The 14,323-nt window shown below is 42.0% G+C and overlaps 1 protein-coding gene across 6 annotated transcripts in view; it reads right to left on the bottom strand.

Annotated features, from left to right (window-relative positions):
• LOC135557854 (myelin transcription factor 1-like protein) overlaps positions 1-14,323 on the bottom strand; it is a 136,684-nt gene that overhangs the window by 107,644 nt on the left and 14,717 nt on the right. The window lies entirely within an intron of this gene.

The raw sequence follows: 14,323 nt of genomic DNA, 5'->3' as shown, positions 1-14,323 counted from the left end.
AGTATACTGTAGGTAGGGGTAAAGTGACTAGGTAACTGTATAGACAGACAGTAACAGCAGTAAACTGTAGGTAGGGGTAACGTGACTAGACAACAGGATAGATAATAGACAGTAACAGCAGTATACTGTAGGTAGGGGTAAAGTGACGTGACTCTGTATCAGGATAGATTGACAGTAACAGCAGTATACTGTAGGTAGGGGTAAAGCTACGTGACTCGGTAAAAGGATATATAGACAGTAACAGCAGTATACTGTAGGTAGGGGTAAAGCTACGTGACTCGGTAACAGGATATATAGACAGTAACAGCAGTATACTGTAGGTAGGGGTAAAGTGACGTGACTAGGTAACAGGATATATAGACAGTAACAGCAGTATACTGTAGATAGGGGTAAAATGACTAGACAACAGGATAGATAGACAGTAACAGCAGTATACTGTAGGTAGGGGTAAAGTGACTAGGTAACAGGATAGATAGACAGTAACAGCAGTATACTGTAGGTAGGGGTAAAATGACTAGACAACAGGATAGATAGACAGTAACAGCAGTATACTGTAGGTAGGGGTAAAGTGACTAGGTAACAGGATAGATAGACAGTAACAGCAGTATAGTGTAGGTAGGGGTAAAGTGACGTGACTCGGTATCAGGATAGATTGACAGTAACAGCAGTATACTGTAGGTAGGGGTAAAGTGACAAGGTAACAGGATAGACAGACAGTAACAGCAGTATACTGTAGGTAGGGGTAAAGTGACTAGGTAACAGGGTAGATAGACAGTAACAGCAGTATACTGTAGGTAGGGGTAAAGTGACTAGGTAACAGGATAGATAGACAGTAGCAGCAGTATACTGTAGGTAGGGGTAAAGTGACGTGACTCGGTATCAGGATAGATTGACAGTAACAGCAGTATACTGTAGGTAGGGGCAAAATGACTAGACAACAGGATAGATAGACAGTAGCAGCAGTATACTGTAGGTAGGGGTAACGTGACTAGGTAACAGGGTAGATAGACAGTAACAGCAGAATACTGTAGGTAGGGGTAAAGTGACTAGGTAACAGGATAGATAGACAGAAACAGCAGTATACTGTAGGTAGGGGTAAAATGACTAGACAACAGGATAGATAGACAGTAGCAGCAGTATACTGTAGGTAGGGGTAAAGTGACTAGGTAACAGGATAGACAGACAGTAACAGCAGTATACTGTAGGTAGGGGTAAAGTGACTTGGTAACAGGGTAGATAGACAGTAGCAGCAGTATACTGTAGGTAGGGGTAAAGTGACTAGGTAACAGGGTAGATAGACAGTAGCAGCAGTATACTGTAGGTAGGGGTAAAGTGACTAGGTAACAGGGTAGATAGACAGTAACAGCAGAATACTGTAGGTAGGGGTAAAGTGACTAGGTAACAGGGTAGATAGACAGTAACAGCAGAATACTGTAGGTAGGGGTAAAGTGACTAGGTAACAGGATAGACAGACAGTAACAGCAGTATACTGTAGGTAGGGGTAAAGTGACTAGGTAACAGGGTAGATAGACAGTAACAGCAGTATACTGTAGGTAGGGGTAAAGTGACTAGGTAACAGGATAGATAATAGACAGTAACAGCAGTATACTGTAGGTAGGGGTAAAGTGACTAGGTAACAGGATAGATAATAGACAGTAACAGCAGTATACTGTAGGTAGGGGTAAAGTGACTAGGTAACAGGATAGACAGACAGTAACAGCAGTATACTGTAGGTAGGGGTAAAGTGACTAGGTAACAGGGTAGATAGACAGTAACAGCAGTATACTGTAGGTAGGGGTAAAGTGACTAGGTAACAGGATAGACAGACAGTAACAGCAGTATACTGTAGGTAGGGGTAAAGTGACTAGGTAACAGGGTAGATAGACAGTAACAGCAGAATACTGTAGGTAGGGGTAAAGTGACTAGGTAACAGGATAGATAGACAGTAGCAGCAGTATACTGTAGGTAGGGGTAAAGTGACGTGACTCGGTATCAGGATAGATTGACAGTAACAGCAGTATACTGTAGGTAGGGGCAAAATGACTAGACAACAGGATAGATAGACAGTAGCAGCAGTATACTGTAGGTAGGGGTAAAGTGACTTGGTAACAGGATAGATACACAGTGGCAGCAGTATACTGTAGGTAGGGGTAAAGTGACTAGGTAACAGGATAGAAAATAGACAGTAACAGCAGTATACTGTAGGTAGGGGTAAAGTGACTAGTTAACAGGATAGATAATAGACAGTAACAGCAGTATACTGTAGGTAGGGGTAAAGTGACTTGGTAACAGGATAGATACACAGTGGCAGCAGTATACTGTAGGTAGGGGTAAAGTGACTAGGTAACATGATAGACAGACAGTAACAGCAGTATACTGTAGGTAGGGGTAAAGTGACTAGGTAACAGGGTAGATAGACAGTAGCAGCAGTATACTGTAGGTAGGGGTAAAGTGACTAGGTAACAGGATAGACAGACAGTAACAGCAGTATACTGTAGGTAGGGGTAAAGTGACTAGGTAACAGGATAGATAATAGACAGTAACAGCAGTATACTGTAGGTAGGGGTAAAGTGACTAGGTAACAGGATAGATAATAGACAGTAACAGCAGTATACTGTAGGTAGGGGTAAAGTGACTAGGTAACAGGATAGACAGACAGTAACAGCAGTATACTGTAGGTAGGGGTAAAGTGACTAGGTAACAGGGTAGATAGACAGTAACAGCAGTATACTGTAGGTAGGGGTAAAGTGACTAGGTAACAGGATAGACAGACAGTAACAGCAGTATACTGTAGGTAGGGGTAAAGTGACTAGGTAACAGGGTAGATAGACAGTAACAGCAGAATACTGTAGGTAGGGGTAAAGTGACTAAGTAACAGGATAGATAGACAGTAGCAGCAGTATACTGTAGGTAGGGGTAAAGTGACGTGACTCGGTATCAGGATAGATTGACAGTAACAGCATTATACTGTAGGTAGGGGCAAAATGACTAGACAACAGGATAGATAGACAGTAGCAGCAGTATACTGTAGGTAGGGGTAAAATGACTAGACAACAGGATAGATAGACAGTAGCAGCAGTATACTGTAGGTAGGGGTAAAATGACTAGACAACAGGATAGATAGACAGTAGCAGCAGTATACTGTAGGTAGGGGTAAAGTGACTAGACAACAGGATAGATAGACAGTAGCAGCAGTATACTGTAGGTAGGGGTAAAGTGACTAGGTAACAGGATAGTTAGTAGACAGTAACAGCAGTATACTGTAGGTAGGGGTAAAGTGACTAGGTAACAGGATAGAAAATAGACAGTAACAGCAGTATACTGTAGGTAGGGGTAAAGTGACTAGTTAACAGGATAGATAATAGACAGTAACAGCAGTATACTGTAGGTAGGGGTAAAATGACTAGACAACAGGATAGATAGACAGTAGCAGCAGTATACTGTAGGTAGGGGTAAAGTGACTAGGTAACAGGATAGTTAGTAGACAGTAACAGCAGTATACTGTAGATAGGGGTAAAGTGACTAGGTAACAGGATAGTTAGTAGACAGTAACAGCAGTATACTGTAGATAGGGGTAAAGTGACTAGGTAACAGGATAGATAATAGACAGTAACAGCAGTATACTGTAGGTAGGGGTAAAGTGACTAGGTAACAGGATAGACAGACAGTAACAGCAGTATACTGTAGGTAGGGGTAAAGTGACTAGGTAACAGGGTAGATAGACAGTAACAGCAGTATACTGTAGGTAGGGGTAAAGTGACTAGGTAACAGGATAGACAGACAGTAACAGCAGTATACTGTAGGTAGGGGTAAAGTGACTAGGTAACAGGGTAGATAGACAGTAACAGCAGTATACTGTAGGTAGGGGTAAAGTGACTAGGTAACAGGGTAGATAGACAGTAACAGCAGTATACTGTAGGTAGGGGTAACGTGACTTGGTAACAGGATAGATACACAGTGGCAGCAGTATACTGTAGGTAGGGGTAAAGTGACGTGACTCGGTATCAGGATAGATTGACAGTAACAGCAGTATACTGTGGGTAGGGGTAAAGTGACTAGGTAACAGCATAGATAGACAGTAACAGCAGTATACTGTGGGTAGGGGTAAAATGACTACACAACAGGATAGATAATAGACAGTAACAGCAGTATACTGTAGGTAGGGGTAAAGTGACTAGTTAACAGGATAGATAATAGACAGTAACAACAGCATACTGTAGGTAGGGGTAAAGTGACTAGGTAACAGGGTAGATAGACAGTAACAGCAGTATACTGTAGGTAGGGGTACAGTGACTAGGTAACAGGATAGATAGACAGTAACAGCAGTATACTGTAGGTAGGGGTACAGTGACTAGGTAACAGGATAGATAGACAGTAGCAGCAGTATACTGTAGGTAGGGGTAAAGTGACGTGACTCGGTATCAGGATAGATTGACAGTAACAGCAGTATACTGTAGGTAGGGGCAAAATGACTAGACAACAGGATAGATAGACAGTAGCAGCAGTATACTGTAGGTAGGGGTAACGTGACTAGGTAACAGGATAGATACACAGTGGCAGCAGTATACTGTAGTTAGGGGTAAAGTGACTAGGTAACAGGATAGATAGACAGAAACAGCAGTATACTGTAGGTAGGGGTAAAATGACTAGACAACAGGATAGATAGACAGTAACAGCAGTATACTGTAGGTAGGGGTAAAGTGACTAGGTAACAGGATAGACAGACAGTAACAGCAGTATACTGTAGGTAGGGGTAAAGTGACTTGGTAACAGGGTAGATAGACAGTAGCAGCAGTATACTGTAGGTAGGGGTAAAGTGACTAGGTAACAGGGTAGATAGACAGTAGCAGCAGTATACTGTAGGTAGGGGTAAAGTGACTAGGTAACAGGGTAGATAGACAGTAACAGCAGAATACTGTAGGTAGGGGTAAAGTGACTAGGTAACAGGGTAGATAGACAGTAACAGCAGAATACTGTAGGTAGGGGTAAAGTGACTAGGTAACAGGATAGACAGACAGTAACAGCAGTATACTGTAGGTAGGGGTAAAGTGACTAGGTAACAGGGTAGATAGACAGTAACAGCAGTATACTGTAGGTAGGGGTAAAGTGACTAGGTAACAGGATAGATAATAGACAGTAACAGCAGTATACTGTAGGTAGGGGTAAAGTGACTAGGTAACAGGATAGATAATAGACAGTAACAGCAGTATACTGTAGGTAGGGGTAAAGTGACTAGGTAACAGGATAGACAGACAGTAACAGCAGTATACTGTAGGTAGGGGTAAAGTGACTAGGTAACAGGGTAGATAGACAGTAACAGCAGTATACTGTAGGTAGGGGTAAAGTGACTAGGTAACAGGATAGACAGACAGTAACAGCAGTATACTGTAGGTAGGGGTAAAGTGACTAGGTAACAGGGTAGATAGACAGTAACAGCAGAATACTGTAGGTAGGGGTAAAGTGACTAGGTAACAGGATAGATAGACAGTAGCAGCAGTATACTGTAGGTAGGGGTAAAGTGACGTGACTCGGTATCAGGATAGATTGACAGTAACAGCAGTATACTGTAGGTAGGGGCAAAATGACTAGACAACAGGATAGATAGACAGTAACAGCAGTATACTGTAGGTAGGGGTAAAGTGACTAGGTAACAGGGTAGATAGACAGTAGCAGCAGTATACTGTAGGTAGGGGTAAAGTGACTAGGTAACAGGGTAGATAGACAGTAACAGCAGAATACTGTAGGTAGGGGTAAAGTGACTAGGTAACAGGGTAGATAGACAGTAACAGCAGAATACTGTAGGTAGGGGTAAAGTGACTAGGTAACAGGATAGACAGACAGTAACAGCAGTATACTGTAGGTAGGGGTAAAGTGACTAGGTAACAGGGTAGATAGACAGTAACAGCAGTATACTGTAGGTAGGGGTAAAGTGACTAGGTAACAGGATAGATAATAGACAGTAACAGCAGTATACTGTAGGTAGGGGTAAAGTGACTAGGTAACAGGATAGATAATAGACAGTAACAGCAGTATACTGTAGGTAGGGGTAAAGTGACTAGGTAACAGGATAGACAGACAGTAACAGCAGTATACTGTAGGTAGGGGTAAAGTGACTAGGTAACAGGGTAGATAGACAGTAACAGCAGTATACTGTAGGTAGGGGTAAAGTGACTAGGTAACAGGATAGACAGACAGTAACAGCAGTATACTGTAGGTAGGGGTAAAGTGACTAGGTAACAGGGTAGATAGACAGTAACAGCAGAATACTGTAGGTAGGGGTAAAGTGACTAGGTAACAGGATAGATAGACAGTAGCAGCAGTATACTGTAGGTAGGGGTAAAGTGACGTGACTCGGTATCAGGATAGATTGACAGTAACAGCATTATACTGTAGGTAGGGGCAAAATGACTAGACAACAGGATAGATAGACAGTAGCAGCAGTATACTGTAGGTAGGGGTAAAGTGACTTGGTAACAGGATAGATACACAGTGGCAGCAGTATACTGTAGGTAGGGGTAAAGTGACTAGGTAACAGGATAGAAAATAGACAGTAACAGCAGTATACTGTAGGTAGGGGTAAAGTGACTAGTTAACAGGATAGATAATAGACAGTAACAGCAGTATACTGTAGGTAGGGGTAAAATGACTAGACAACAGGATAGATAGACAGTAGCAGCAGTATACTGTAGGTAGGGGTAAAGTGACTAGGTAACAGGATAGTTAGTAGACAGTAACAGCAGTATACTGTAGATAGGGGTAAAGTGACTAGGTAACAGGATAGTTAGTAGACAGTAACAGCAGTATACTGTAGATAGGGGTAAAGTGACTAGGTAACAGGATAGATAATAGACAGTAACAGCAGTATACTGTAGGTAGGGGTAAAGTGACTAGGTAACAGGATAGACAGACAGTAACAGCAGTATACTGTAGGTAGGGGTAAAGTGACTAGGTAACAGGGTAGATAGACAGTAACAGCAGTATACTGTAGGTAGGGGTAAAGTGACTAGGTAACAGGATAGACAGACAGTAACAGCAGTATACTGTAGGTAGGGGTAAAGTGACTAGGTAACAGGGTAGATAGACAGTAACAGCAGTATACTGTAGGTAGGGGTAAAGTGACTAGGTAACAGGGTAGATAGACAGTAACAGCAGTATACTGTAGGTAGGGGTAACGTGACTTGGTAACAGGATAGATACACAGTGGCAGCAGTATACTGTAGGTAGGGGTAACGTGACGTGACTCGGTATCAGGATAGATTGACAGTAACAGCAGTATACTGTAGGTAGGGGTAACGTGACTAGGTAACAGCATAGATAGACAGTAACAGCAGTATACTGTGGGTAGGGGTAAAATGACTACACAACAGGATAGATAATAGACAGTAACAGCAGTATACTGTAGGTAGGGGTAAAGTGACTAGTTAACAGGATAGATAATAGACAGTAACAACAGCATACTGTAGGTAGGGGTAAAGTGAATTGGTAACAGAATAGACAGACAGTAGCAGCAGTATACTGTAGGTAGGGGTAACGTGACGAGGTAACAGCATAGATAGACAGTAACAGCAGTATACTGTAGGTAGGGGTAAAGTGACTAGGTAACAGGGTAGATAGACAGTAACAGCAGTATACTGTAGGTAGGGGTAAAGTGACTAGGTAACAGGATAGATAGACAGTAGCAGCAGTATACTGTAGGTAGGGGTAAAGTGACTAGGTAACAGGGTAGATAGACAGTAACAGCAGTATACTGTAGGTAGGGGTAAAGTGACTAGGTAACAGGATAGATAGACAGTAGCAGCAGTATACTGTAGGTAGGGGTAAAGTGACGTGACTCGGTATCAGGATAGATTGACAGTAACAGCAGTGTACTGTAGGTAGGGGTAAAATGACTAGACAACAGGATAGATAGACAGTAGCAGCAGTATGCTGTAGGTAGGGGCAAAATGACTAGACAACAGGATAGATAGACAGTAGCAGCAGTATACTGTAGGTAGGGGCAAAATGACTAGACAACAGGATAGATAGACAGTAGCAGCAGTATGCTGTAGGTAGGGGTAAAGTGACTAGGTAACAGGATATATAGACAGTAGCAGCAGTATACTGTAGGTAGGGGCAAAATGACTAGACAACAGGATAGATAGACTGTAGCAGCAGTATGCTGTAGGTAGGGGTAAAGTGACTAGGTAACAGGATAGATAATAGACAGTAACAGCAGTATACTGTAGATAGGGGTAAAGTGACTAGACAACAGGATAGATAGACAGTAGCAGCAGTATGCTGTAGGTAGGGGAAAAGTGACTAGGTAACAGGATAGATAATAGACAGTAACAGCAGTATACTGTGGGTAGGGGTAAAGTGACTTGGTAACAGGATAGACAGACAGTAGCAGCAGTATACTGTAGGTAGGTGTAACGTGACGAGGTAACAGCATAGATAGACAGTAACAGCAGTATACTGTAGGTAGCTGTAACGTGACTAGGTAACAGGATAGATAGACAGTAGCAGCAGTATGCTGTAGGTAGGGGTAAAGTGACTAGGTAACAGGATAGATAGACAGTAGCAGCAGTATACTGTGGGTAGGGGTAAAATGACTAGACAACAGGATAGATAGACAGTAGCAGCAGTATACTGTAGATAGGGGTAAAGTAACTTGGTAACAGGATAGATAGACAGTAGCAGCAGTATACTGTAGATAGGGGTAAAGTGACTAGGGAACAGGATAGATAATAGACAGTAACAGCAGTATACTGTAGGTAGGGGTAAAGTGACTAGGTAACAGGATAGATAGTAGACAGTAACAGCAGTATACTGTAGATAGGGGTAAAGTGACTAGGTAACAGGATAGATAGACAGTAACAGCAGTATACTGTAGATAGGGGTAAAGTGACTAGGGAACAGGATAGATAATAGACAGTAACAGCAGTATACTGTAGGTAGGAGTAAAGTGACTAGGTAACAGGATAGATAGACAGTAACAGCAGTATACTGTAGGTAGGGGTAAAGTTACGTGACTAGGTAACAGGATATATAGACAGTAACAGCAGTATACTGTAGGTAGGGGTAAAGTGACTAGGTAACAGGATAGATAATAGACAGTAACAGCAGTATACTGTAGGTAGGGGTAACGTGAATAGACAACAGGATAGATAAAAGACAGTAACAGCAGTATACTGTAGGTAGGGGTAAAGTGACTTGGTAACAGGATAGACAGACAGTAGCAGCAGTATGATGTAGGTAGGTGTAACGTCACGAGGTAACAGCATAGATAGACAGTAACAGCAGTATACTGTAGGTAGCTGTAACGTGACTAGGTAACAGGATAGATACACAGTAACAGCAGTATACTGTAGGTAGGGGTAAAGTGACTAGGTAACAGTATAGACAGACAGTAACAGCAGTATACTGTAGGTAGGGGTAAAGTGACTTGGTAACAGGATAGATACACAGTGGCAGCAGTATACTGTAGGTAGGGGTAAAGTGACGTGACTCGATATCAGGATAGATTGACAGTAACAGCAGTATACTGTAGGTAGGGGCAAAATGACTAGACAACAGGATAGATAGACAGTAGCAGCAGTATACTGTAGGTAGGGGTAAAGTGACTAGGTAACAGGATAGATAATAGACAGTAACAGCAGTATACTGTAGGTAGGGGTAAAGTGACTAGGTAACAGGATAGATAGACAGTAACAGCAGTATACTGTAGGTAGGGGTAAAGTGACTAGGTAACAGGATAGATAATAGACAGTAACAGCAGTATACTGTAGGTAGGGGTAAAGTGACTAGGTAACAGGATAGTTAGTAGACAGTAACAGCAGTATACTGTAGATAGGGGTAAAGTGACTAGGTAACAGGATAGATAATAGACAGTAACAGCAGTATACTGTAGGTAGGGGTAAAGTGACTAGGTAACAGGATAGTTAGTAGACAGTAACAGCAGTATACTGTAGATAGGGGTAAAGTGACTAGGTAACAGGATAGATAACAGACAGTAACAGCAGTATACTGTGGGTAGGGGTAAAATGACTAGGTAACAGGATAGTTAGTAGACAGTAACAGCAGTATACTGTAGATAGGGGTAAAGTGACTAGGTAACAGGATAGATAATAGACAGTAACAGCAGTATACTGTAGGTAGGGGTAAAGTGACTAGGTAACAGGATAGACAGACAGTAACAGCAGTATACTGTAGGTAGGGGTAAAGTGACTAGGTAACAGGGTAGATAGACAGTAACAGCAGTATACTGTAGGTAGGGGTAAAGTGACTAGGTAACAGGATAGACAGACAGTAACAGCAGTATACTGTAGGTAGGGGTAAAGTGACTAGGTAACAGGGTAGATAGACAGTAACAGCAGTATACTGTAGGTAGGGGTAAAGTGACTAGGTAACAGGATAGATAGACAGTAGCAGCAGTATACTGTAGGTAGGGGTAAAGTGACGTGACTCGGTATCAGGATAGATTGACAGTAACAGCAGTATACTGTAGGTAGGGGTAAAGTGACTAGGTAACAGGATAGATAGACAGTAGCAGCAGTATACTGTAGGTAGGGGTAAAGTGACGTGACTCGGTATCAGGATAGATAGACAGTAACAGCAGTATACTGTAGGTAGGGGTAACGTGACTAGGTAACAGCATAGATAGACAGTAACAGCAGTATACTGTGGGTAGGGGTAAAATGACTACACAACAGGATAGATAATAGACAGTAACAGCAGTATACTGTAGGTAGGGGTAAAGTGACTAGTTAACAGGATAGATAATAGACAGTAACAACAGCATACTGTAGGTAGGGGTAAAGTGAATTGGTAACAGGATAGATAGACAGTAGCAGCAGTATACTGTAGATAGGGGTAAAGTGACTAGGTAACAGGATAGATAGACAGTAACAGCAGTATACTGTAGGTAGGGGTAAAGTGACTAGGTAACAGGATAGATAGTAGACAGTAACAGCAGTATACTGTAGATAGGGGTAAAGTGACTAGGTAACAGGATAGATAGACAGTAACAGCAGTATACTGTAGGTAGGGGTAAAGTGACGTGACTCGGTATCAGGATAGATTGACAGTAACAGCAGTATACTGTGGGTAGGGGTAACGTGACGAGGTAACAGCATAGATAGACAGTAACAGCAGTATACTGTGGGTAGGGGTAAAATGACTAGACAACAGGATAGATAGACAGTAGCAGCAGTATACTGTAGATAGGGGTAAAGTGACTAGGTAACAGGATAGATAGACAGTAACAGCAGTATACTGTAGATAGGGGTAAAGTGACTAGGTAACAGGATAGATAGTAGACAGTAACAGCAGTATACTGTAGATAGGGGTAAAGTGACTCGGTAACAGGATAGATAGACAGTAACAGCAGTATACTGTAGGTAGGGGTAAAGTGACTAGGTAACAGGATAGATAGTAGACAGTAACAGCAGTATACTGTAGATAGGGGTAAAGTGACTAGGTAACAGGATAGATAATAGACAGTAACAGCAGTATACTGTAGGTAGGGGTAAAGTGACTAGGTAACAGGATAGACAGACAGTAACAGCAGTATACTGTAGGTAGGGGTAAAGTGACTAGGTAACAGGGTAGATAGACAGTAACAGCAGTATACTGTAGGTAGGGGTAAAGTGACTAGGTAACAGGATAGACAGACAGTAACAGCAGTATACTGTAGGTAGGGGTAAAGTGACTAGGTAACAGGGTAGATAGACAGTAACAGCAGTATACTGTAGGTAGGGGTAAAGTGACTAGGTAACAGGATAGATAGACAGTAGCAGCAGTATACTGTAGGTAGGGGTAAAGTGACGTGACTCGGTATCAGGATAGATTGACAGTAACAGCAGTATACTGTAGGTAGGGGCAAAATGACTAGACAACAGGATAGATAGACAGTAGCAGCAGTATACTGTAGGTAGGGGTAAAGTGACTTGGTAACAGGAAAGATAATAGACAGTAACAGCAGTATACTGTAGGTAGGGGTAAAGTGACTAGGTAACAGGATAGTTAGTAGACAGTAACAGCAGTATACTGTAGATAGGGGTAAAGTGACTAGGTAACAGGATAGATAATAGACAGTAACAGCAGTATACTGTAGGTAGGGGTAAAGTGACTAGGTAACAGGATAGTTAGTAGACAGTAACAGCAGTATACTGTAGATAGGGGTAAAGTGACTAGGTAACAGGATAGATAATAGACAGTAACAGCAGTATACTGTAGGTAGGGGTAAAGTGACTAGGTAACAGGATAGACAGACAGTAACAGCAGTATACTGTAGGTAGGGGTAAAGTGACTAGGTAACAGGGTAGATAGACAGTAACAGCAGTATACTGTAGGTAGGGGTAAAGTGACTAGGTAACAGGATAGACAGACAGTAACAGCAGTATACTGTAGGTAGGGGTAAAGTGACTAGGTAACAGGGTAGATAGACAGTAACAGCAGTATACTGTAGGTAGGGGTAAAGTGACTAGGTAACAGGATAGATAGACAGTAGCAGCAGTATACTGTAGGTAGGGGTAAAGTGACGTGACTCGGTATCAGGATAGATTGACAGTAACAGCAGTATACTGTGGGTAGGGGTAAAGTGACTACACAACAGGATAGATAATAGACAGTAACAGCAGTATACTGTAGGTAGGGGTAAAGTGACTAGTTAACAGGATAGATAATAGACAGTAACAACAGCATACTGTAGGTAGGGGTAAAGTGAATTGGTAACAGGATAGATAGACAGTAGCAGCAGTATACTGTAGATAGGGGTAAAGTGACTAGGTAACAGGATAGATAGTAGACAGTAACAGCAGTATACTGTAGATAGGGGTAAAGTGACTAGGTAACAGGATAGATAGACAGTAACAGCAGTATACTGTAGATAGGGGTAAAGTGACTAGGTAACAGGATAGATAGTAGACAGTAACAGCAGTATACTGTAGATAGGGGTAAAGTGACTCGGTAACAGGATAGACAGACAGTAACAGCAGTATACTGTAGGTAGGGGTAAAGTGACTAGGTAACAGGGTAGATAGACAGTAACAGCAGTATACTGTAGGTAGGGGTAAAGTGACTAGGTAACAGGATAGACAGACAGTAACAGCAGTATACTGTAGGTAGGGGTAAAGTGACTAGGTAACAGGGTAGATAGACAGTAACAGCAGTATACTGTAGGTAGGGGTAAAGTGACTAGGTAACAGGATAGATAGACAGTAGCAGCAGTATACTGTAGGTAGGGGTAAAGTGACGTGACTCGGTATCAGGATAGATTGACAGTAACAGCAGTATACTGTAGGTAGGGGCAAAATGACTAGACAACAGGATAGATAGACAGTAGCAGCAGTATACTGTAGGTAGGGGTAAAGTGACTTGGTAACAGGAAAGATAATAGACAGTAACAGCAGTATACTGTAGGTAGGGGTAAAGTGACTAGGTAACAGGATAGTTAGTAGACAGTAACAGCAGTATACTGTAGATAGGGGTAAAGTGACTAGGTAACAGGATAGATAATAGACAGTAACAGCAGTATACTGTAGGTAGGGGTAAAGTGACTAGGTAACAGGATAGTTAGTAGACAGTAACAGCAGTATACTGTAGATAGGGGTAAAGTGACTAGGTAACAGGATAGATAACAGACAGTAACAGCAGTATACTGTGGGTAGGGGTAAAATGACTAGGTAACAGGATAGTTAGTAGACAGTAACAGCAGTATACTGTAGATAGGGGTAAAGTGACTAGGTAACAGGATAGATAATAGACAGTAACAGCAGTATACTGTAGGTAGGGGTAAAGTGACTAGGTAACAGGATAGACAGACAGTAACAGCAGTATACTGTAGGTAGGGGTAAAGTGACTAGGTAACAGGGTAGATAGACAGTAACAGCAGTATACTGTAGGTAGGGGTAAAGTGACTAGGTAACAGGATAGACAGACAGTAACAGCAGTATACTGTAGGTAGGGGTAAAGTGACTAGGTAACAGGGTAGATAGACAGTAACAGCAGTATACTGTAGGTAGGGGTAAAGTGACTAGGTAACAGGATAGATAGACAGTAGCAGCAGTATACTGTAGGTAGGGGTAAAGTGACGTGACTCGGTATCAGGATAGATAGACAGTAACAGCAGTATACTGTGGGTAGGGGTAAAATGACTACACAACAGGATAGATAATAGACAGTAACAGCAGTATACTGTAGGTAGGGGTAAAGTGACTAGTTAACAGGATAGATAATAGACAGTAACAACAGCATACTGTAGGTAGGGGTAAAGTGAATTGGTAACAGGATAGATAGACAGTAGCAGCAGTATACTGTAGATAGGGGTAAAGTGACTAGGTAA

This window comes from Oncorhynchus masou, chromosome 16, assembly GCF_036934945.1.
Source record: "Oncorhynchus masou masou isolate Uvic2021 chromosome 16, UVic_Omas_1.1, whole genome shotgun sequence".
Lineage (NCBI taxonomy): Eukaryota > Metazoa > Chordata > Actinopteri > Salmoniformes > Salmonidae > Oncorhynchus > Oncorhynchus masou.
Note: the sequence above shows the minus strand (reverse complement) of the source record. Positions and strands in the feature narration are given on the sequence as shown.